The 22,674-nt window shown below is 45.5% G+C and overlaps 1 long non-coding RNA gene across 3 annotated transcripts; it reads right to left on the reverse strand.

The window, feature by feature from the left end:
* Positions 1–344: 344 nt before the first annotated feature.
* On the reverse strand, positions 345–3,323 carry LOC136517024 (uncharacterized). 3 transcript variants are annotated; one of them, XR_010774172.1, is made up of 6 exons: positions 2,857–3,323; positions 2,594–2,727; positions 1,594–2,324; positions 1,152–1,455; positions 950–1,062; positions 345–644 (listed from the first exon to the last, which is right to left on the reverse strand). It is a non-coding gene; the product is annotated as an uncharacterized lncRNA (long non-coding RNA). The 3 variants fall into 3 exon arrangements; XR_010774170.1 differs by having other exon boundaries at positions 2,430–2,727; XR_010774169.1 differs by having other exon boundaries at positions 1,594–2,727.
* Positions 3,324–22,674: the final 19,351 nt, after the last annotated feature.

A 22,674-nucleotide genomic window follows, 5' to 3' on the forward strand; every position in this document is an offset into this window, starting at 1 on the left:
TCCATTACCTACTAACCATTTAATTCCCATCCTAGCTGCTTGTAAAACCCACATTACACCTTTCCAAAACGGAGACGCTGTAGTGTCATTACTACACACAACGTTTGGATTGTTAGTATTATACTTGTGATCCATGATTCTCACCCATATAGTCATTTTGTAGCCCATACCTAAAGAACAAAGAACTGAGCAAGGAGAGATTTAAATTCCTCATATTAGGGATGTCAAAAGTCAAAAACCCCCACCTCATTCTTTTGTGCCACCAGCTGCCAGTTAGCTACGTGGTATTCATGCGCATCAGATTTATATGAGAACTAGCAGGTACCCCTGTGCGAAAGGCCAGCAAGCCGGAATTATAGCACATCATATTATTATACATGGAACAAAAAGATCACTAACATCAGTTACAGATGGGTTCATTTGAGCCCTTCATAGGATAATGTTAGCATAGTAGAAGGTTGTTTCAATTGGGTATGGAGACTCATTTTGCCATGGGCTAAAGAACTTTCAATGTTTGGCAAAGCTGTCCACTTGGCGAGGGAGGCCTGTTATGGGAATGTGTTCCATCAGACTGGTTACGATCACGAAAGATGCGTAGCTCGGGGAAGACGACAACACTGAGGACCTGGAACTGCGCATGTAAACTGAAAAGTATCTAGTTTAGGTGAAAAGATCTAAGGATATACATTTGGAAATCGAAGAACAATATGAGGAAATAGAAACTAAATTAGTAACTACGGTTTGGTGTTTACTGCCAGGCATTGCAACCTGTTTACTATATGAGAAAAATGTGGGTCGTTTTTCTTTAAACATCACTCTGCAAAGGGTAAAGAAGCAATAGAGCATGTAATATTCTATCACCATTTATTACTGTTTGTGGGTGTACATATTCCAGCAAAAGTAACTTTTTACATATAGGGGTATGACTGTAGCCACAGGAAATTGTTACCTTATAAGCAGGGAGCTGTTTAGTAGCATGTGTTATAGCAAACTGGGTAATGTTGAGATAGCAGAGACCCTGTCTAATTGCTACATGAGGATACCAGACACTATGGACTACACCTGAAACAATAAGACCTGAATTAGAGAATAGCAAATTAGAGGTGATTGATGGCAATGAAAACTGAGGGTAGCGAGAAGAGATAGCCAACCTGAGTACATCAATTGCATATCAGCTCAAATTCGTGAATCAGTGCCCACAATTCATGGAAGAAACAAAAAACAAATTAATTATTAAGATCAGATAACCAATTTTAGACAATGCTGTAAAGGCATATACTACCATTGTTACATAGCAGTGGATTTAGTGTGTTCACATGCAGCAGCAAATTTAGCCTTCCTCAAAGTGATAAGAGATGGAGCTTTGACATGCAGCATGAGTAAATTTGGAAAGTAATTGTTCTAAGAGAACAGGCTCATGATTGTGTCGATTGAAGCACACGTCCAATACCAATCCTGCACCAAGAGAGTATTATATATTTGCCAGCACCACAATTCATTGGTGCTGATCATTCAGAAATAGTGCGGTGGTGTATGTAAGGTCAACGATACAAAGTAGGTGTAGAAGATTCATATGAAGAGCACCGTCTGTACCTCTCAGGAACCTACTAAAAGGGCAATGGACCCTGTTGTCCACCATACACAGCCTGCAAGAACCTGAATGGAACCTAAGAAAAAGCTTCACTTGCAAACAGAAACACTTCGCTGAATGAAATTGACTCCCAATCTTTTATGCGGCTTCCCCAACATGAACCTAAATTCAGAATGCATTTGAACCCACTGCATACTTCACAAAATATACCAAATGGTAAGCCAAGCTATGATTATGTACTGCCCAGCCTGTCAAAATCTGAACTAAACCTAAGCAAAAGCTTTTATATCAAATGTAAACACCTACCCCAGGAGAATTGATTCTAACCTACTTATTTCTGAGTCTCTTGTTCAGAAGAGACCTAAATTCTGAATGCATTTCAACCAAGTGCATACGTTCCAAATAGACTAAATAATAATAAGGCAAGCTCTGAAAGCAATATAACATATTGCATACATCCCAAATAGACCATATGCTGAAGTTTTCGTAGGTGGTACTAAACCACATATAGTAGAGAAGATGGTCAAACACACACAATACACTATATGTCAAATCACTATGCAAAGTCAGGCATGACATCACACATGATCTCATAATATTCTACAACATCCATGCATAGACCGGTGTCATTTGCCATAGCACAGTAGACAGCACGCTGGCCTGAAATAGAAGGAACACGGAAATGGCCGATTGAACTGGTGTACATTGGCAAGCGAAGGTTGGCATAAGCATGCTAGCATGGAGAAAAAATAGCACATTAGTCTTTTATAAACAGGGAAACTTAAAATGCATTTTGGAGAAGTAGAAGGGTGAGATGGAATGAAACGTTACCAATTACCAATGCAATTCATGCTATCATTACGAAAATCTAAAGTTAGGTGTGCGCAATATCACATGAAATTAGCACATGCCATCATTGAGTAATATACTGAGCATGTGTTTGACAACAAATATTTACTGGCGTGTAATAGAAAATTAAAAACTGAACTACATGATGATGACCTGAACATTGAGAGAACCGCAAGATGCAGCACCACCCTCGACATTCTGTTGAGCAAATTGTCAAACACCTTCAGCCATCTATCAGTATTTATGATGAGCGCTCAGCAAGGAAGAGGTTGGCTCATATGGCCTGCCTGTCACATGATGCAGGAGGAGGTAGACACTATTAGCGAGAGGGAGTGGCACTGCAAATGAATTGGCATGTGCATATCACCTAGGAAAAGTGAGAAAAAAAAAGAGAGAGAGAAAAAAGGAGAGCATACCTGCGGCCCCCATTACCCTGGGCGGCGGCGGAGGGTGAGTCCGTGTGCCGGCGGGCGGCGTGCGTGGACGACGACGTGGAGTCGGAGGCCCTCCGCCCTCCCTGACCGACTTTGGATTCCACGCCCAAATCACGGTCAGACCTGAGGGAGAGAGGGAGGTGCCTTGTTGGGGTCGTCGCCGCCGGCGCTGCGGTGGACGCAGAGGACCTTGTGCTAATCGGCCTCCATCTTCCTGGGCGGCAGCGGAGGAGACGGTGGCGCCTCCCTGCGGCCCTCACCTCCCTGGGCGGCGGAGGACGCGGTGGCGCCTCCCTGCGGCGGCGGGCGGCGTGCGCGGGCGGCGTGCGGGCACAGGTTGGGCGGTGCTCCAGCGGGGTCCCGTCGCAGCCGGCGGAGGCTGCAGGAGCGACGGATTTTCTCGGTGCCTTCGCCGCTGTGCTTTTTTTTTCCCGGGACCGCTGAGGCAGGTGGTGGTCAGCCTGTTCGTTTGATGTGACTTATCGTAAACGATATAAATTTTTAATCAAAATAGTATTTTTCTCTCACACAAATCAGCCAGCAGTATTTAACTATACGAACCAGCTAACCGAACAGTGTGGTGTCCGTGGTGGGCTGGAGCGGTGGATAGGGTGGGCGCGTGGGCCTGCTGCACGCGTGCGTGGCGGCCATCCGCTGGCCGGCTGTACGATCTGACGGACAGCATGGAGTCACTGTGGAATGAACAGGGATATGTGAGGGGAAGGTGGGATGGCACCATTCATCAACAGTGCAGGTCGAAATCACAGATACTCCCACTGTCCCTGAACGTCTCGTTTTTGTTTTCCGAGAAAGAACTTTGATTAAATATATATTAAAAATTATTAATATTTATGATATATAATTAGTATAATTAAATAGATATTTAAATTTAGTTTTTTAATAAATTTATTTTAAGATAGAAATATTGCACGTATTTTTTATAAATTAAGTCAAAATTATCGACACGTAAATCATAGTGACAAACATTTAGGGACAGAGAGAGTAAATGATGATGGGATGTACTAGTAAATAGGCGTTTAGCTCTTTGGTGGTGTTTGGATCCGGTGACTAAAATCTAGGAGGTGTGTCGAAAGTATGTTGCATGGGGTGTTTGGATACTAATAAAAAACAAATTACATAGGCCCCGTTCGCTGGTCTGAAACTTGGCTGAACTGACTGAAAAACACTGTTTCGGCTGAATTGTTGTGAGAGAAAAACACTGTTTCGGCTGAAAATAGAAGCCGAACAAGCCAAATATGGGGTAAGCCGAACAGGGTCATAATCCATCAGTACTCGATGAGACGGATTTTTTAAGACTAATTAATCCGTCATTAGCATATGTTTACGGTAGCACAACATTGTCAAATCATGGACTAATTAGGCTTAAAAAATTCGTCTCGTAAATTAGTCGTAAACTATGCAATTAGTTTCATAATTAATCTATATTTAATACTCCATACATGTGTCCAAACATCCGATGGGACAACGACTAAAATTTAGGAGGGAAAATCAAACACCCACTTTATTTGTCTCACTCATGTTAGAACCCACCTTGTTATTTGTCAGCATGCCAGGATCTGCAATTTGCATTCTCTTGTCACGAGACTAAGGCTGGATAACGAGTCGGCTTGGCTCGGCTCGTTCTGACTCATTAAGATAACGAGCTAGCTCGGCTCGGCTCGTTAAAAGCTCGAGCTGGCTCGTTAAGCTCGCAAGCCAAATATAAAAAATACACAAAATATAATATTTGCATTTATCTAAAGTTTGAGAATAATAATAATACAAAAGAAATGCATCTAGATCAGTTACCAGTCAATTTATAGGGTCTAGATCAGTTACAGTCAATTATAAAGTGCTTAAGTGCAAGACATGAAGTAATACAAAAACTAATATTAGTTTTGATACTTTTTTCCTGGAAGCTTGGCTCGTTTAGCTCGCGAGCTGGCTCGAGTTGGCTCGTTATAGCTAACGAGCTAAAATCTTGGCTCGGCTCGGCTCGTTATCATAACGAGTCGAGCCAGCCACGAGCCAAGCAAGCTAACGAGCTTCGAGTTTTTCGTCCAGCCTTACACGGGACCCACTTAAAATAAGTATATATCCTACTCATTCCATGCTAAAATAGCGCACTTATCATTTATCGAGAAATCATTTTTTATAAATTCATTAAATATGTAAAAAAGTTTTACAAATTTATTTGTTATAAACACCAAAGAGTTTCTAGACTCATTTGGAAATATAAGTGATGAGAACAATTGGGTATGTAAAAAAAGGAGGAGCAACGTAAAAAATGGCGGGGAGGGTGCTCAGCTGGGATAGTCAAGTGACCAAACTATCGGCACGTTCGCTTGGTCGTATTTGGCTTATAAGCCATGGCTGAAAGTATTGTTGGCTGGTTTGGTATGAGAGAAAAATACTGTTCGTTGGCCCATCGCCGCATCTAGGCCGCCGACGAGCGTAGGCAAGCTCAGGTCGCTGCCCTTCGGCAGGTGCGCCTTCTCCTCCTCCATGGCCGGCGCCGACGAAGAGGGGCGTCTGGCGCACCTCCTCCTCCTCCATGGCCGGGGTCCGGCGCACCTCCTCCTCCTCCTCCATGGATCCGGCGTCCGACGCACCTCCTCCTCCTCCATGGATCCAGCGCATGTCGAGCTTCACGAGTGGTTCCCGTTGGCGCGACTGCGGGCTCCATTGTATCCTGTGCAGGTCGAGAGCTCCACTGGATTCGGGCGAGCGCCGGCCGAGCGCAGGTCCGTCGGGCGAGCACTGAGGCACCGCCCCTCGCCGGAGCTGCGGCCCCGTCCCCAGATTTGTGGGCTTGCCAGAGCACCGCCCCTCGTTGGCCTCCTGCTCTCCGTGCTCGCCGGCCTCCTTCTCTCCGTTGATTGACTAAACGAGGAAGAAGAAGGCGCGTAGAAAAAAACTAACGAATATGTGTTGGGTGACCGACAGGTACGGTGGGGTCGGCTGACACGTGGGACCTGCTGACAACTGCTTTTCAAAGTTAACTGCTCGACCAAACGGCTTTTGGTTTTTCTCATGGCCTAAATCTCACAGTAGTTTTTTCAAAAATCATAGCTCACAGACACATCAGCTTTACTCAAAGGCACGGCTCAACCAAATACGTCAAAGATGCACCACCTGGAAAGGGCAGCATGTTGGGTTTCGCTAGTTTTTTTTTTATATAGAAAATGTTGGGTTTCGCTAGTGGTACCATCCTTTCAGCATGATTAGCGAATTTATGTTAACATGTTATCCTCTTACGGTGTCTGGTGAGTGGTGTCGCTCCGGGGTCGTCGTGGCCATGTGACGCGGGCCCCCCAGCCAACCAATGGCCGCGCTACAACAACCGGCACGTAGGCGTGTGCCCCTCCGTTTTGGTTGGGTCATATATATCGGTCCTCTGCTACTCTGCTAATGGTCGAGATCACATGTTGTGTCCGATCCGTTCGTCCTGGACACATGTTCGGAGTTCGGCCAGTTTGGCCACTTGGCCACGGACCGCCACGGTGGACGGCCGGCCGCACCGCCGGATAGCAACGCGGCCGCAACGACTCAGTGTCTGTTCGGTTATCTCGAAATGGACACATAGAATGATTGTCTAATTTGTATAATATTGATCAGCGAAATTAATTTCTAGCATCATTTCGCACTAACCGAACAGACCCTTAGCATCGGAAAGCGAGTGCCCTGCCACTGCCCCGCGGCACCAAGTTAGATCGTTTATCCAAACTTCCAAAAGAAACCCTTATTATAGTAGTACTCCATCTGTCCTCCCATAGAAGTCGTACTCGTTTTCCGAGAAGTCAGTTTTTTTAACTTTAACCAATTATATATAAAAAATATTAATGTTTATAATACATAGTTAATATCATTAGATAGATCGTTGAATATATACTTTCATAATAAACTTATTTAGAGATATAAATGTTGCATGCATTTTCTACAAACTTAGTCAAATTTGAAAAAGTTTGACCTGCACGTATCCCATAACGACTTGTATTGTGGGACAGAGTATATTCAGTTGCTAGCTACAAAATAAGTTATTTTGTAGCCACCTCCATTTACGATAATTTTATATACTAATTAACGATAATGTCAATACATATTTACGATAGTTGGGTTACTATAACACATGGAAATATTTACCATAACGTTATAGTAAACCACTTAGTAAGGAGTTACTATAATCTCGTAAATTAACATAGTAATTATCGTAACTCAAAGTGGCTACAGAATAAGTTATTTTGTAGCCAACTACAGGGTAGTTATATATATATATAACTTAGTACTACTCTTTTTATAGGAACTACTCCCTCCGTCCCAAAATAAGTGATGTTTTAGATTTGTCTTAAGTCAAACCATTTCATGTTTGACCAAACTTATAGGAAAGAATATCAATATTTATGACACCAAATAGGTAGAATATGAAAATATATTTTATGATAAATCTGATCATACTTATTTGATATCATAAATATTAATAGTTTTTTGTATAAACTTGATCCAACTTAAAAAAGTTTGACTTAGACAAACCCAAAACATCATTTATTTTGGGACGGAGTGATTACATAATAGTAGTCCTGTACTTCCTGTCCAATGGGAACGGATGAGCCGGCCCAACAGGCCATTGTTGAAGCCCAGATCGACCAAGCAAGGGAGAATTGAGATCGCTTCGGCCTGCTTGACAGTGGCGGAGCGTGAACTCTAGCTAAGGAGCCAATATGTGATGAGAAAGAAACTCAACGTAGGGGCAACGGGCAAGCTCTCGATGGTGCCAGCTATTATCCTAGTAGTGGCAGTGGCCGAGTTCTCACCTTAAAGTAGAACTATCTATGAAAGCTTAGGTCACGTTTACTTTCAAAAACTTTTCTCAAAAAATACTACAGTAGCCGTCACATCGAATCTTACAATATGTATAAAGCATTAAATGTAGACGAAAAAAACTAATTCCACAGTTTGATTGGAAATCGCGAGACGAACGTTTTGAGCTTAATTAGTCCATGATTGAATACTAATTGCCAAATAAAAACGAAATGTAGACGAAAAAAAACTAATTCTACAGTTTGATTGGAAATCGCGAGACGAACGTTTTAAGCCTAATTAGTCCATGATTGAACACTAATTGCCAAATAAAAACGAAAGTGCTACGGTAGCCAAATTCCTAACTTTCACCCAACTACTCAATTTAGGACTTAACAGGATGGGTACGGGTACTACTTAACAGGATGGGAAGTCAAATCATAAATGTGAATGGACAAACGGCATGTTCGCTGGTTGGTTTCTGGACTGGTTTGAGCTGGATGGTGCTGGTTTGTTGTGAGAGGAAAACACTATTGATTGGCTGATTTGGGCTGGTTGAAACCAACAAGCGAACAGAGTGAAACACTAGCTGCAGTCTTCTGCCGTTTGAGCTACTAGGTGCCTACTGCCTAGCACTCCTCTGTGACTGCGAGCATTACAACTGGCTAGATCAGCAGCTAGCAAGCATGGTGTTCAGAAACTTTTCAGACCAATGGGGGGCTGACGCCCAGTATCGCCTCCATGAGGCTCCGCCAGTGCTGCTTGAACCAATCGCGTGTTTAGTTGGGTGAATTTGGGAATTTATGTTACTGTAGTACTTTCGTTTTTATTTAACAATTAGTGTTCAATCATGGACTAATTAGGCTCAAAACGTTCGTATCGCGATTTCCAACCAAACTGTGCAATTAATTTTTTTTCGTCTATATTTAATGCTCCATGCATGTATCGCAAGATTCGATGTGATAGATACCGTAGCACTTTTTTAAAATTTGGGGTCGGAACTAAACACGCGCCGACTCAAACGCCGAGCGCTATGAAACAGACAGATGCACGCTAGGGCCGCATCCTAGCTAAGTGCCATGGCCCGCAGGGAATTTTTTTAATTTTAACCTTTTTTAATATAATTCTAAATCTAACATCGGCAGTTTTTTATTTTTAAAACTAACATTTTTTGCCGCGTCTATTGCCCTGGTGCGGCCAAATGCCTGTGACGCGCCATGTATGGTGGCATGCCAGCGGGCTGACGTGACGACGACCGGAATCGCTGACTGCTGACGTGGCAGGTCCTGCCGCGCCACCGACCTTGGCGCGGCAGTGCCGCGCCCTGATCCGTGGCGCGGCAGCGACGCGCCGTGATCGCCTGGCCCTGACCTGCCTGCGCGAGGCTCGATGCGCTGCTACTCGGAAACCGCGGCGCCAAAGACACGCGAGACACGCGAGAGACGCGTCCGTGACTTGCCGTCTGGGTCTGGCTCTGGCACCGCCGCTCCGCTTCTCCAGTCCCTGTGTCGCGCAGGGCACGGACGCCGAGGCTGCGTACCCGCCCGCTGCCGTGATAAAAGTATATATGTGTGCTAATACATCGAGCCCACTGCCGTGATAAAACTAAGCTCCTATGCTATATCTGCTAGGAGGACGTACCTCCTTGCTTGTACATATGAAAGAAGAATTGGTGTAAATAAAAGTACATATGTGTGCTGTCTGTATTCCACGTGAACCAGCATGATAAGTTGTTTTATATCCAAATGTTCCTTGCTGGATTGGTTAAATGGAGCTTGTCCAGCACATTTCAGACTTGTAATTTGTATTTTTGCAGGTTTTTTTGGATGATTTCTTTTGTTGTTTTGAGATAAATTTTTTGGTCCACCTTTCTATTTTCTATTTTTTTTTATTTTAGAGGTAATTTTTAGATTGGTCATGCTCTTTTTATTATTTTCATTCGACTGTTAGAGATGAATGGGTGAATCATAGATAGTTGGTGCTCTTAGTTCACAAGTCTTATGCCAAATCTGTGTGCTTCTCAGTGACGGCCCTAGGTTTTTATCTCTGGGTATACGCAGCAAAAAAAATTCTTATGCAATTCGGTAAACCATATATAATTTGGTAAAACCATATTCTCATTCGGTAAAACCATATTATAAAACCATATAAATTGTTCAAATGAAATATAAAATACTTTAAAATATAGCCATATAAGAGACTTATAATATTACTTGTTGATCCGTCGCTTTCTCAATGACATAAATGTCTCAATTATATCATCTTCATCAACCTGAAAGAAAATATCCCGCTCAATAAATGTTTGTAGACAATCATCCAGAACAATATCACCTAGCTTATTCCTTCATCAACCAGGACGGAAGCCAAAGCGTCGATCGTTTCCTTTTTTATTTTTTTTACATTGAAAATTTCTACCTATCTCTATGACTGGCGGACCCCAGGGTATGCGGTGGCCCACCCTGCATACCCTGTGGGTCCATCCCTGGTGCTTCTGTATGTATATAAATTTTGCTTGAAGCTCTATACAGTGCTACCGTAGTAAAACAAGATTTCTGACAGGTAAATCAACAATGATAGGTAAAAGATGTTAATCACTTGACGTGATGTATAATACAGCAATAGGACGGAGAACCACAAGGAACATGTAAATGAAAGGCATCAAGGAACAATCTTGTACGCCTTTAGCCTGTTGATCCATGTGGTGATTGGCGAAGGACTTAACCGTGCTTCGGAAGCCGAGAAACCCGTGCTCCTTGCTCTTGTTCATGCTGTCCAAGTCCCTCGTCCTGATGCTGACCAGACACCCGCATAAACTTTCCAAGTCCCTCGTCCTGATACTTTTATTCAGTGCTTGTTTAGTTCCCAAAAACTTTCTCAAAAAGTGCTACAGTAGCCATCACATCGAATCTTGCGATACATGCATAGAGCATTAAATGTAGACGAAAAAAACTAATTGCACAATTTGGTTGAAAATTGCGAGACGAACGTTTTAAGCCTAATTAGTCCATGATTGAACACTAATTGCCAAATAAAAACGAAAGTGCTACCGTAGCCAAATTCCCAAAAAATCCCAAAAAATCATCTCAAAACAACAAAAGAAATCATCCAAAAAACCTGCAAAAATACAAATTACAAGTCTGAAATGTGCTGGACAAGCTCCATTTAACCAATCCAGCAGGAACATCTGGATATAAAATAACTTATCATGCTGGTTCACGTGGAATACAGACAGCACACATATGTACTTTTATTTACCCCAATTCTTCTTTCATATGTACTAGCAAGGAGGTACGTACTCCTAGCAGATATAGCATAGGAGCTTACTTTTATCACGACAGCGGCCTCGATGTACTAGCACACATATGTACTTTTATCACGGCAGCGGGTGGGTGCGTAGCCTCAGCACCCGTGCCCTACGCGGCACAGGGACGGGAGAAGCTGAGAGCCAGACCCAGACGGCAAGCCGCGGGCGCGTCTCTCGCGTGTCTTTGGCGCCGCGGTTTCCGAGCAGCAGCGCATCGAGCCTCACGCGGGCAGGCCAACTGCCGCGCCGTGATCGGTGGTGCGGCAAGCCCTGCCATGTCACTGGTCTGCGATTCCGGTCGTCGCCACGTCAGCCTGCTGCCGCGCCACCATGCATGACGCGGCACAGGCATTTGGCCGCACCAGGGCAATAGGCGCGACCAAAAGTGTTAGTTTTTAAAATAAAAAATAGTCGATGTTAGATTTAGAATTATATTAAAAAAAGGGTTAAAATTAAAAAAAATCCCTGCAGGAGATCCTATACCTTTTTAAAATTTTAAAATAATAAAAAAATAAGTTGCTCTAGTTTTATCTACGAGCATCTTCAACCTGATAACCTGACGCGACTTCCTATGTCGCTTTTTGTTTGCCCTGAGTTAAATGTATAACTTTTACTGGATTTATTTATAGATAAATATATATTAACTTGTATAATACGTACCAAATAAATACACAAATAAATTCATTGCAGATGTAATAGAATTAATTTGAGATATTGGTTTATTTTTTTCTACAAGATTGATGATGGTTAGAAACTTTTCACATATGACAAAACTGAAAATGGCTAACATTTTAGAACAAAGAGAGTACTTAAAAACTGTCATTTAGATGATTTGGATTGGTGCTCATCCCATCCTAAATATCCATATTTTTAACTATGAAAAAAACATGCCCTCTCATCTAAGGGCATGTTTGGATGCACATGTATTCACCGCTCAATCCAAATGTGTTGAATAGACTGTGGTAGAAATTAAACTAAGTTGCATCACAATCCACTCTAACAAACATGAATTGAGGTGAATCCATGTGCATCCAAACAAGACCTAAATATAGAAGATGCATCCCCCTATTCATATCCTGCGTTTTTCTTGGTGGGTGGTGCCATGGGAGAAGAGAGATGAGGGAGAGGAAAGGGAAAAAGAAAAAATGAATTGCCTAGTCACATGGGGGCCCACATGTTGGATGGGATGCATGGATTTTTGGTAGTATATTGGAGGAGGTGACTAAAAGTGCATTACCAATAGTATGGAATCACAATATATGCAATTTTCGCGACGAGGGCTTTGCAAACTTTTGGAGACGCTCTAAGCCAAACATTTTCTTAAATTTTACCAAACTTTTAGAAAAATACAGCAACATCTATGGCACTATATGTCGGTGTTTTATGGACCGACTAGTATATTTAGCGCCGCGCTGCTCAAGGGAATCGATGGTGGCACTCGAGACAAGAGGAATTATACTGGTTCAGGACGAAGCCCTACGTCCGGTCCCCGAGATAGCGAGTTCGTGTTCCTCGGTTCAAGTGCTCCGAAGGCTTACAATGAGGGGTTCGTAAGCTAGAGTTCTATAGAGAGAAGAGTTTCGAGGTAGGAGAATTTGATCGTTCTAAAGGAAGGCCCGGCTCCCCTTATATAGTCTCGGGGGCTGGGCAACAAGTGAGAAGAGAAGGGTTTTCCCAACCTGAGTGGTCGAGAGCCCAAGGGGAGGGAGAAGCTGATGAGCACGGTTGGTGGGCCCTCCATGTCTTGTCCTTGCTCCTGTGGACACGTCGGGTTCTTGCTCCTCACGCCAAGGCATGACGTGCCTAGGCTGCACTGTGCCGGTCATGGGATGTCATGGCGTGACTGTGCGGGTAGTAGTTGTTCACCTACCACCCAGTGTAACATGGGCGGCGCCGTGGTCTCTGTCCTTGCATCCATTATTCCGGGGAGGCGTCGTGGCGTCAGCGTACGTGGGGAGTGGCTGTTCCTCGCGGGTTGCCTGCTCCCTTGGTCGTGGTTATGTTGCCTTGACCTCCCGTGGTCGGGTTGGGGCATTGGATCTGGCTAGTTTGGTGGGAGCTGGTTCCTGGTTGTGAGCCCCATACCCGTAGTGGGTATGATCGTACACCTGTCTGTCGAGTTAGGCAGGGTTGGGATGGTGCCAAGCCACCGCATGGTGACGTAGCTCAGCCATAGTGTAGTCTTGTCCGTTAGAAGGACGCGGCCCGAGGGGTGACGCTCTACCCCAGGACCCAGCAGTCTGAGGAGTGATTGTGCTTCTTCGTACCTAGAGGAGTGTGAGAGTGCATGCGCGTCCTGTCTGGGCAGGTGCATTTAGTGCCTCTACCCACCTTCTATCCTTCCCCTGCAGCTAAGGTCGGTGGTGGCCGAGGCAGCCAGCGCGGTGCGTGGTAGATTGGGAAGGTTGCAGGGTCGAGATGGTGGAGTAGAGGGGGGGTGAATAGTCCTTTCTAAAACTTAATCACGTCAGCTAACCGAAACAAATGCGGAATTAAAACTATCGGTCTAGCCAAGACTACACCCCTTTATCTAAGTTCACAAGCACCTTAAAAAGATCCTTAAGAAGCAACAAAGGTGCCGAACTACTAGAGCTCACCTAATTAATTCTAGAGCAAGGTAACACAAACCTATGCACTAGTACTCAAGCAACCGGGGGAGCTCCTACACAACTAGTGATGCAAAAGCACAAAGCTCCTAAGCTCACTAGGAATGCTCAATAACAAGGCTACACAAGCCAAATTAGAGAGCGCAAATTACTTAGCTACACAAACTAAGCAATGTGACTAACAAGGTTACTAAAATCAAATTAGCCACGCAAGGGAGCTACTTCTATGCTACACAAGCAAGAAGGCAACTAGCAAGCTACTAAATCTAAACTAGTCACAAGAGTAACTACACAAGCACAATGTATATGAAAGAAATACAAGCTTGTGTTTCGCGGAATGCAAACCACCGAGAAGATGATGAAGACAAGGTTGACACGGTGATTTTCTCCCAAGGTTCACTTGGTTGCCACTAAGCTACGTCCCCATTGTGTCGACCGCTCACTTGGTGGTTCAGCGGCTAATTGGCATCACCCGCCAAGCCTGCACGTCGGGCACCGCAAGAACCTACCCTGAAAGTGAGGGTAGCTCAATGACACGCTCAACTAGAGTTGCTCTTCACGATCCCCGCAGGGTGAGCACAATCACCCTCACAAATCCTCCTCCAGAGCACATCACAATCTTCATGCGTGCTCCAATGGAGTCACAAGCCACCAAGCCATCTAGGAGGTGGCAACCTCCAAGAGTAACAAGCACCACCGGCTTGCAACTCGAACACCTAGTGCCACTCGATGCAACCTCATAATGCAATCGCACTAGAATCGCTCACTCACTTAATCGGATGAACAATATCAAGCAAGAGTGAGTTAGAGGGCTCCCAAGCACCACCACGTAAGCCACCAAGGCTCTTGTGTGCTCAGCAACCAGCCAAGGGCCGACCAACACTTCTATTTATAGCCCCATGGGCTAAACTAGCCGTTACCCCTTCACTGGGTGCTCTGCGCACTGACCGGACGCGCAGCTCGTGCACACCGAACGCGTCTGGTGTGGCGACCAGACGCGTCTGGTCGCTGCGTCCGGTCATCGCTCTCTCGTCACGTGTCACTAGCCATTTGAACTAGCCGTTGCCACCAACGGCTAACTCACCTACGCACCTAACAATATGACCGGACTTGCCTCCACGTCCGATCCCCTCTGGATCAACTCCGCGCGCTATGTCAGCGTACGTCGCCACTGACCGGATGTAGGCCCTGCGCGTCTGGTCACTTTTACTATTTAATGTCCGATCAACTCGACCACTCCGCCCGCGCCTGGCCAGAATACCGGATGCGTCCGGTCACATCGGGAACACAGCCGCCTGAGTCAGATACTGGACGCATCCGGTCCACATGTCGGACGCGTCCGGTCACCCCGTGACCAGCGCTTTCAACTTCTTTTCTTCATGAACTTTTTCTCCTTTACAAACTAGTATAATGCCCGTGCTAACGCCACGGCTTTATCTTGGGGATGCACATGAAATAACCTAACAATGAACTGTTTCCATAGTTCAACTTTTCCACAATAGTATATTGCCCGTGCTAACGCTATGGTGGTGTCATGATAAAACTACATAATGCTCCTGAATCATGACAAAACTACCTAAAGCTCCTGTAGGTTTAGCACTGAAATCTTATATGAATATAACCAACAAAACTCAAAGAGCTAAGCTAGAACCTTAACCTTATACTCATGATCCATGTTATCGTAATTCGTAATACAGATGAATCATGTAAATGTAAAAATAATAAAAACAAAAGACACAAATACAGTCCAACCTAGCAAGCTACATGCTACTTGTAAATCAAAGTCTAAAAAGATTAGAAAATATCTAAAACATTCAAACACGATCCAATACTGTAAATCAAAAGACTAATGCATGACCACCATCCAACATGGCTCACAATGCCAGCAAGTAAGAGGATAGATAAAATGACTGTCTTCTACTATCTCAGATGGGCGTACCCAGTGCAGAGAGCTCCCGCTCTCTGTGGGGTCTGGGGAAGGGTGTTAGTGGCAAGCCTTACCCTCGCCTATGCAATGCGAGGAGACCGCGACTCGAACCCGGGACCTTCCGGTCACAGGCGGTAAGACTCTATCGCTTGCACCAGGCCCGCCCTTCTAAAATAATACATGAAATAATAAATCAGGAAAAACATTTTAATTGAACTCTACGTCATATCTCTATGTCTCTTAATCCATGGTGAAACTATAAAGAGAGGGAGAGATGTCAATACAAGGTCAATTAAGCTCCTATTTATGGACCTCACAAAAATCACAACAATATGATATTTTCCATTGTCCATCAAGTCAAACAGAAGCAAGTAAACCCAAACTCTTTGTTCTCTGGGATGACATCAAGCGTTGAACTTCTACATTCACTCTATCAGGAGTCACATTGTGATCACAGTGCTTATGCTTTAAAATCCTATCTCCATTTGCCATTCTCAGTAATGATTCACCAGCAGTTTGAAAACTTACAAGTGTCAACCCTACACTTTTCTATGAGATACAGAAGCCACAGTACCACAAAGAAGAAGTGAACCTGCTGGAAGCCCTAACCTGAGTAGAGGATAACATTCATAGCCCCACACTACAAGTAATCTACTACTACCAAATAGCAAATTCTTGACCTGCTCCCTGCAGACCAAAACCTTGCCTGTATTTTTCATACCTAATAAAGTTAACAGGAACTGCACAGCCGACAACCAAAACAATATTATGATTCAAACTAAGAACTTGAGACTTCAAAATAACCCCTGCCCCCAGTCTAGGATAAACTCCTGCCTAAAATATGACATGACCAATAATTAGCAAGGCCTTCTAATATCTAGTATTCCTTGAGTAAAATCATGGAACAGAAGGCATGCACAACAAAATTTAGAAATGGAGCACCCACCTGCACCAAACTTCCCATGACGCCGAGCAATGCTGCCTTGGCTTGCACGCCCTGCCAACCGAGCAACTTGCAAATCCTAGGACCGAGCTTCCCAAACATCCTGATGGCACTAGGGCTAGGCCCCACCCCTTCCACCGCTTTGGCCAAGCATGCGGCCGCCCCACCCTGCACTGCCTTGCTCTGCTCCCCCATCACCTCGAACAGCGGCTTCACGGACAGAGTCACAGTCGCATTGCATGCCTCGGCAATGCCGGAAGTCGACAGAGGGTGGAGGTACATTACCGCGAGCTGGCCCGCGATGTCTCGGCACGCATCGCGCACGGAGGTGTCGGACGCTGGGTCCTTGAGCCGCCGCGCAAGGTGGGCGAACACCTTGTGGAGGTGCGGCGCGGCCACGTCCGGATGCGACGTGCAGAGCGTGGCGAGGAGACACAGTGACTCGCGCCTGGCCAGGGAGGCGAGCCCTAGGGAGTCGGATGCCAGTGCGTTGAGCAGCATGGGCATGGCGTCGGTCGACGGTGGCACGCGGATGATGCGGTCCAGCTCCTCGACGGCGATGTGGTGCATGTCGCGGTCCGAGAGCTTGTCGAGCACGGTGAGCACGCGCGACTTGAGCGCCGCCATCGCCGCGTTCTTCGACGGCGCCACGCCGGCGGTGGCCTACAATGGCGGCGGAGGCACCGCCCCACCGCCAGCCGACGCAGCGCTGGAGCCGGGGTTTGGCAGCGGTGGCGGATGCGCTGTGGTGGGCGACCTAGGGTGGGATTTGACAGCGGATTTGGAGAGTGCGGTCGCCATTGTGGTGGGAATCTGCAGTATGTGAGTGGGTGTAGGAATCGAACTCGGGCGTGTGGGATGCGGGGAGGAGCGAGGGCACGGCGTCGGCGTGCGGGGTGTGGATGCGTGAGAAGCCTGGCATCCCACATCGAATCGTGGCCATCAGATTTGATTTAGGTGTTTTATTAGCCCTTGATTTTAATGGAGACGAATTCTTGTGTGCATTTTCCTGGGTGTATAATAGTTGGAAGCTCTCAGCATGGGACGTTTTCCGGGAGGGACCTAGTATAATTTTAATTGGTCCATTATAGTAGAGATGTGCCAACACCACCAAGTGTACGCCATCATGTGCAAGTGTGTTAGCATTTGACAAACATTTTTCCCAAAGGAGTTAGCCACTCAACTTGCCACGCCACTCGATCTTAGCAACGATGCAAAGTTAGATCACTCGAGTGGCACTAGATGACCGATATGCAAACAAGTTTGCCCCTCTTGATAGTATGGCCATATATCCTAAACCCGGTCATGCACTTCTCTACACAACCTTTGATCGGTGAAATGAAATGCCCTAGGTTATACCTTTGCCTTGAGCATTTCATTCCAACTCCTCCGATGTTGACGCAACACATGCACCAACATGATCAACAATGATATGATCCACTTCATATCATCACGTGACCATATTGGTTCATCGATCTTGACTTCACTTGCTCTTCACCGTTGCTTCGGTCCATCGGCGCCAAGTCATCACTCAAGTTGCCCTTCACACTTGCAACCGGTCCGTCGAGCCAAGTCTTGTCTTGATCTTCTCCACCTTAGTCAGATGACTCAATGTCATGTCTCATGTGCAATAAGCTCCTTCATCACATGTGTGAGCTTTGCAACATCTCCGAGCCATTCCACCTCCATGGCAAGAATTGCTCACACACATGTACTTGTGGACTAATCACCTGTGTATCTCACTCGAACACATATTAGTCCACCTAAGGTTATCACTCAATTACCAAAACTAAACAAGGACCTTTCAAAGGTCGAGGCGGGCCTCATACGGCATGTGAGAGAGTGGTCAAGGTGGGCCGTAGTTGGCTGGGCCATGGCCTGCTGAGCCGCCCTGAGTGGTTTTCTAAGTGTGTCTCGGGGTACCCAGGTTATGTGCCCTGACACTATATTAGCAAAATACATCTACTAATCCTTTTACCCTCTCTTTCTCATGTACAATCTCCCCTTCGTTCTTATTTGTTGTTGCATGGCAGGTGGATCAACGTCGACGAAGCTATAGAGAGGTCAGGTTGGCTAGGGAAATCTATAGCCGCCGTACGCCCCGACAGGGTCTCTCTCAATCATGTGGGGTTTTGGTTTCCAAGAGACCACGTTAGCGTGTCTTGTGTACCGCACTCCCAACGAGTCTCCTCCAACGATATGCGTTGCTTATCGTGCTCATTACTGGAGGCACGAGGTGAAGTATTCGTGTAGGAACACACTGTAGGCGTCGACCGATCTAAAAGTTGGCTAGGCTGATCTTTTGACCGCCTATACCAAGAAATCCAGCTCCTTACCGGTATGCTGACCGTAGTTCGCGTCAACACAACTTCCAAGTGGTGAAGAAGTTTGAAGAAGATTCAAACCGTAATCTGCTACTCATGCCAATCAACGAGGTTCATTACTGAAGTCTCTAGCCCCATTGTGTATTAGTGTTATTGCTTGGTTTTATTTTTTTAATATGCCTCAACTTTTTATTTGTCATGATTGTTTTCCCATGATAGTCATCGTTGGGGTTTGGGACGTATAAGTCAATTTATATCCGTTATAGAAAATCTTTTGACATCAATAAGAACACGGCTAATAACATAGCTAGTTGTTGGTTGTACGTATATTTACAGCTAAGGATGGCAACGGAGCAGTTTCGGGTCGGATATCTACGGGTTTTGGGTCTCGCGGGTTCGGGTTTCGGGGTGATTTCTCACCCACGGTTTTCGGGTTCGAGGCCCCGAAACCTATCGGGTTCGGTTTTCCACCCGTGGATATCCAATAAAAATCATTTGGAATTAAAACTCATGTTTTATAATATGCTAATAATGACTTATTTACTTAGATTATTAAATTTATTCTAAGTTGACTCATGAAAATATTTATTATTTGTTGCCTCTTGTTTATACATGTGAATATGTGTGTATATATCATGCATATGTTTATAGAAAGTCTTTTTTGCTCTTACTATGTTGCCATACAAAGCAGGTTTCGGGTATCCATTCGGGTTTCGAGTATCCACGGGTTTGGTTTTGGGGACGGATTATCACCTGAATTGATGTTCGGTGCGGTTTCGGGTTTTGATTTCGGATTTCGGGTTCAGGTACACAGAGACTCCACCCGATCCAAATCCGCCCCGTTGCCATCCCTATTTACAGCCGATCTATCAGCCCAGTCATATAATAATGTTGTTGTGACATTCTTTATCATCAACATTTGATCCACTTTCTTCTCTCATAAATTTTCTCGAGGGTCCGATATAAACTAAGGCCCTGTTTAGATTCCAAAAATTTTCACCCCAAAGTGTCACATCGAATCTTGCGGCACATGCATGAAGTACTAAATATAGACGAAAAACAAAACTAATTGCACAGTTGGGTGGAAAATCGTGAGACGAAACTTTCGAACCTAATTAGTCCATAATTAGACACTAATTGCCAAATACAAACGAAAGAACTACGGTAGCCAAAACCAAAAATTTTTGCCAACTAAACGCGCACTAACTGTAAACTTAGAACCCGCTTCTATTCTATCTTCTCTTTTTCCTCCATCTTAGCGTAAAGCCCACGTACAATAATCTTTTATTGTACTTATTACTCTAGTACGCACCACCATCAAGCTACCATTGCCAAGCCATTTACATCACACAGCACAGCAGTCGCCAGAGAGAGCGGGGGTGGGGGGTGGGGGGGGGGGAGAGAGAGAGGAAAATTGCACCCCACACATCACAGATGCCTGCTCAGCAGCTCATCCTGTCCGCATATGAGTGTGGCCCTGCTGAGGGTCGACGCTTCTTTCTCACGCGGCGCAACGCTTCACTTGCTGGGCTCGCCGCAATCGTTGGCTGCCCAGCAGTTTACGGGGACCATAGCTGACTCGGCGTTTTCGATGCGGATGATTTGACTGGCCTAATCGCGGCAATATCGACTGTGTGCTCGCTGTGTGTGTACTCGATCTACACTCCATTTCCATTGCCATTCATTCCTCTACGTACGGTTGCCAATGCAAGTCAACTGGATGGAATTACGTACAGATCAGCGGCGCTAGCTGATGAGCTTTATACATGTGTGGCGCAAATCACAACCCGTACGTACATACATATGTGTGTGCGCCCGAGTAATGAGCACCACTAATGGTATCTGGGCCACGAATCATAACAAGATTAACAAATGGTTGACACAGTCTCCGTCTGTGCACTTCATATTAGCCGTTGCTGCTATATATTTACAGGGCCCAGCTGAGAAGACACCTAATGCACATTCACGAAACGTTAGTCTTCGCTCCTGGGATCATTTTCCCATCGAAGAAGTGGTGGTGGGTCAGGCACCGCACCGGTGCCGTGCGACGCCGCGCCCGACGGCTACGTGACGTCTCTGCTCAGCCATATGCTCCGGCGTCGTGACGCAGTGGACCTCCACGATCGGCGTGCGATCTCCGAAAGGCGACTGCGGATAGTCTATACGCACTAGCTATTCTGACGCGGCACAAGGGGCAAAGAGTCAAGTCAACCCGTAGTAGGATAAGACATACAGCAAGAGTACAGAGCAAATGTGCTGGAGTTTCCATGCATTTTGTACTACGGCGTAATATGTAAGATACTCCCAATAGACACATTCTGTGCGCTGTTCAATCAAGATTAAATGAAAGAAACCTATTGCGGCTCGATCTAGCTGGTGCAACTTGTAGTACTTTAGGCGGCATGCATGGTTTCGTTTCGTGCGCCCACATGCATGATGATGCATCCATCCTCCTAGTCGTAGTCGTCGCCTGTACGAACGCTCTGCCAGCTCCGAGAACAGTTTGGTTGGGCCATTACAAATTTACAATCTGTCATCAGTGTCGAGTGTCAACGCACCTCCGCTCGCTGACCGTTCTATAAGCAGTATCTAGACAAAGGAGTAAAGTTTATGAGCAGACCGATTCTTCTTCGTGAGAATTACACTTCTACTCAGCCAAACAGCAAGATTATGGTAAGGATAAACAGACCACTTCTCTATTGACACTGGGAACTAGAGTTAGAAAAAAAATATACGGAGTACTCTCCTATTTTTTTTTCACTTGCTTCACCAATAGAAACTTCACTGAGTTCTGTTCTTAATCGCCAACATGCAGTTGGCTCCTGTATGTCAAAGAGGGTCGCAGTCTAGCCAGCTAAGCTTCTGGCTCTCTCTATACCAAGTACCAACGAATTTGCTTTAAAAAAAAGTACCAACGAATTTGACGCAGTCAAACCCACACAGTTTCTACCCCCGTGGTTTCCTGTTCTGAAAGTAAATTAAAGTAACTATATCCTGTGTACGCCCTAGGTACGTACGCAGCACTAGAAGAATTAGTGAATTACCACGAGCAGCCCGGAACAGGCTGTTAAACCTTTTGATTTATGCTCGTCACGGTCGATCGACCTAAACGGCTAGACGTACGTTACCATATAATATGTATCCCTACAGGCTACAGCGAGCTGTGTGCCCTCTGTAAATCGCCAAGCGTGTCTAACGCTATATAAACGTGGGTCGACGACTCTGGTTTAGAGCCGCGCGCGGAGATCAGAGGAGCAAACCTTGCCTCCAACGGGTATCTCTCGCCTACGCCGGAAGCAGAGAAGCTAGAAATGGGGATCAAAATGGATAAGACGTCCATCATCGTTTGCTCAGTGATCGGGTCTCTAGGATTGTTGAGTGCCATCCTGGGATTCTCGGCCGAGGGGACAAAGCTCACTGTAAGCACTGCCGATCTGCCTAGTTACTTTTCTTTCAGTTTTGCTGTCTTATTTCAAGATTCAAGTTCTCCTTTTGAAACCAACCGAATTAAACAACAACCTAGCGGCTAGCTATATGCCTATATCTGTTCATCAATCATATTATGCCACTTTTGTATCAGTATCCAGTTACTTGTGTTCCCTTCTTCTATTTTCTTTAATGGGCATGATAGATCTTGTAGAGCTCTGAACTTTGAATGCTAATGTTATTGACACGCGCTTAAGCTTGCCTGCTTATGTGATGAACTCGAATCATGCTCCATGCATGCAGCCATATACCATACTGGTGTACGGCGACGACTGCCTCTACCCGCAGAACCCGGCGATCGGGCTCGGGATCTGCGCTGCCATCTTCCTGATAGTGGCTCAGGTCACCTTCTCGGCGGTGGGCGGCTGCTGCGGCTGCTGCAGGTCCCGCTCCATCCCTTCGGAGACCAGGAG

This window comes from Miscanthus floridulus, chromosome 17, assembly GCF_019320115.1.
Source record: "Miscanthus floridulus cultivar M001 chromosome 17, ASM1932011v1, whole genome shotgun sequence".
Taxonomy (NCBI): domain Eukaryota; kingdom Viridiplantae; phylum Streptophyta; class Magnoliopsida; order Poales; family Poaceae; genus Miscanthus; species Miscanthus floridulus.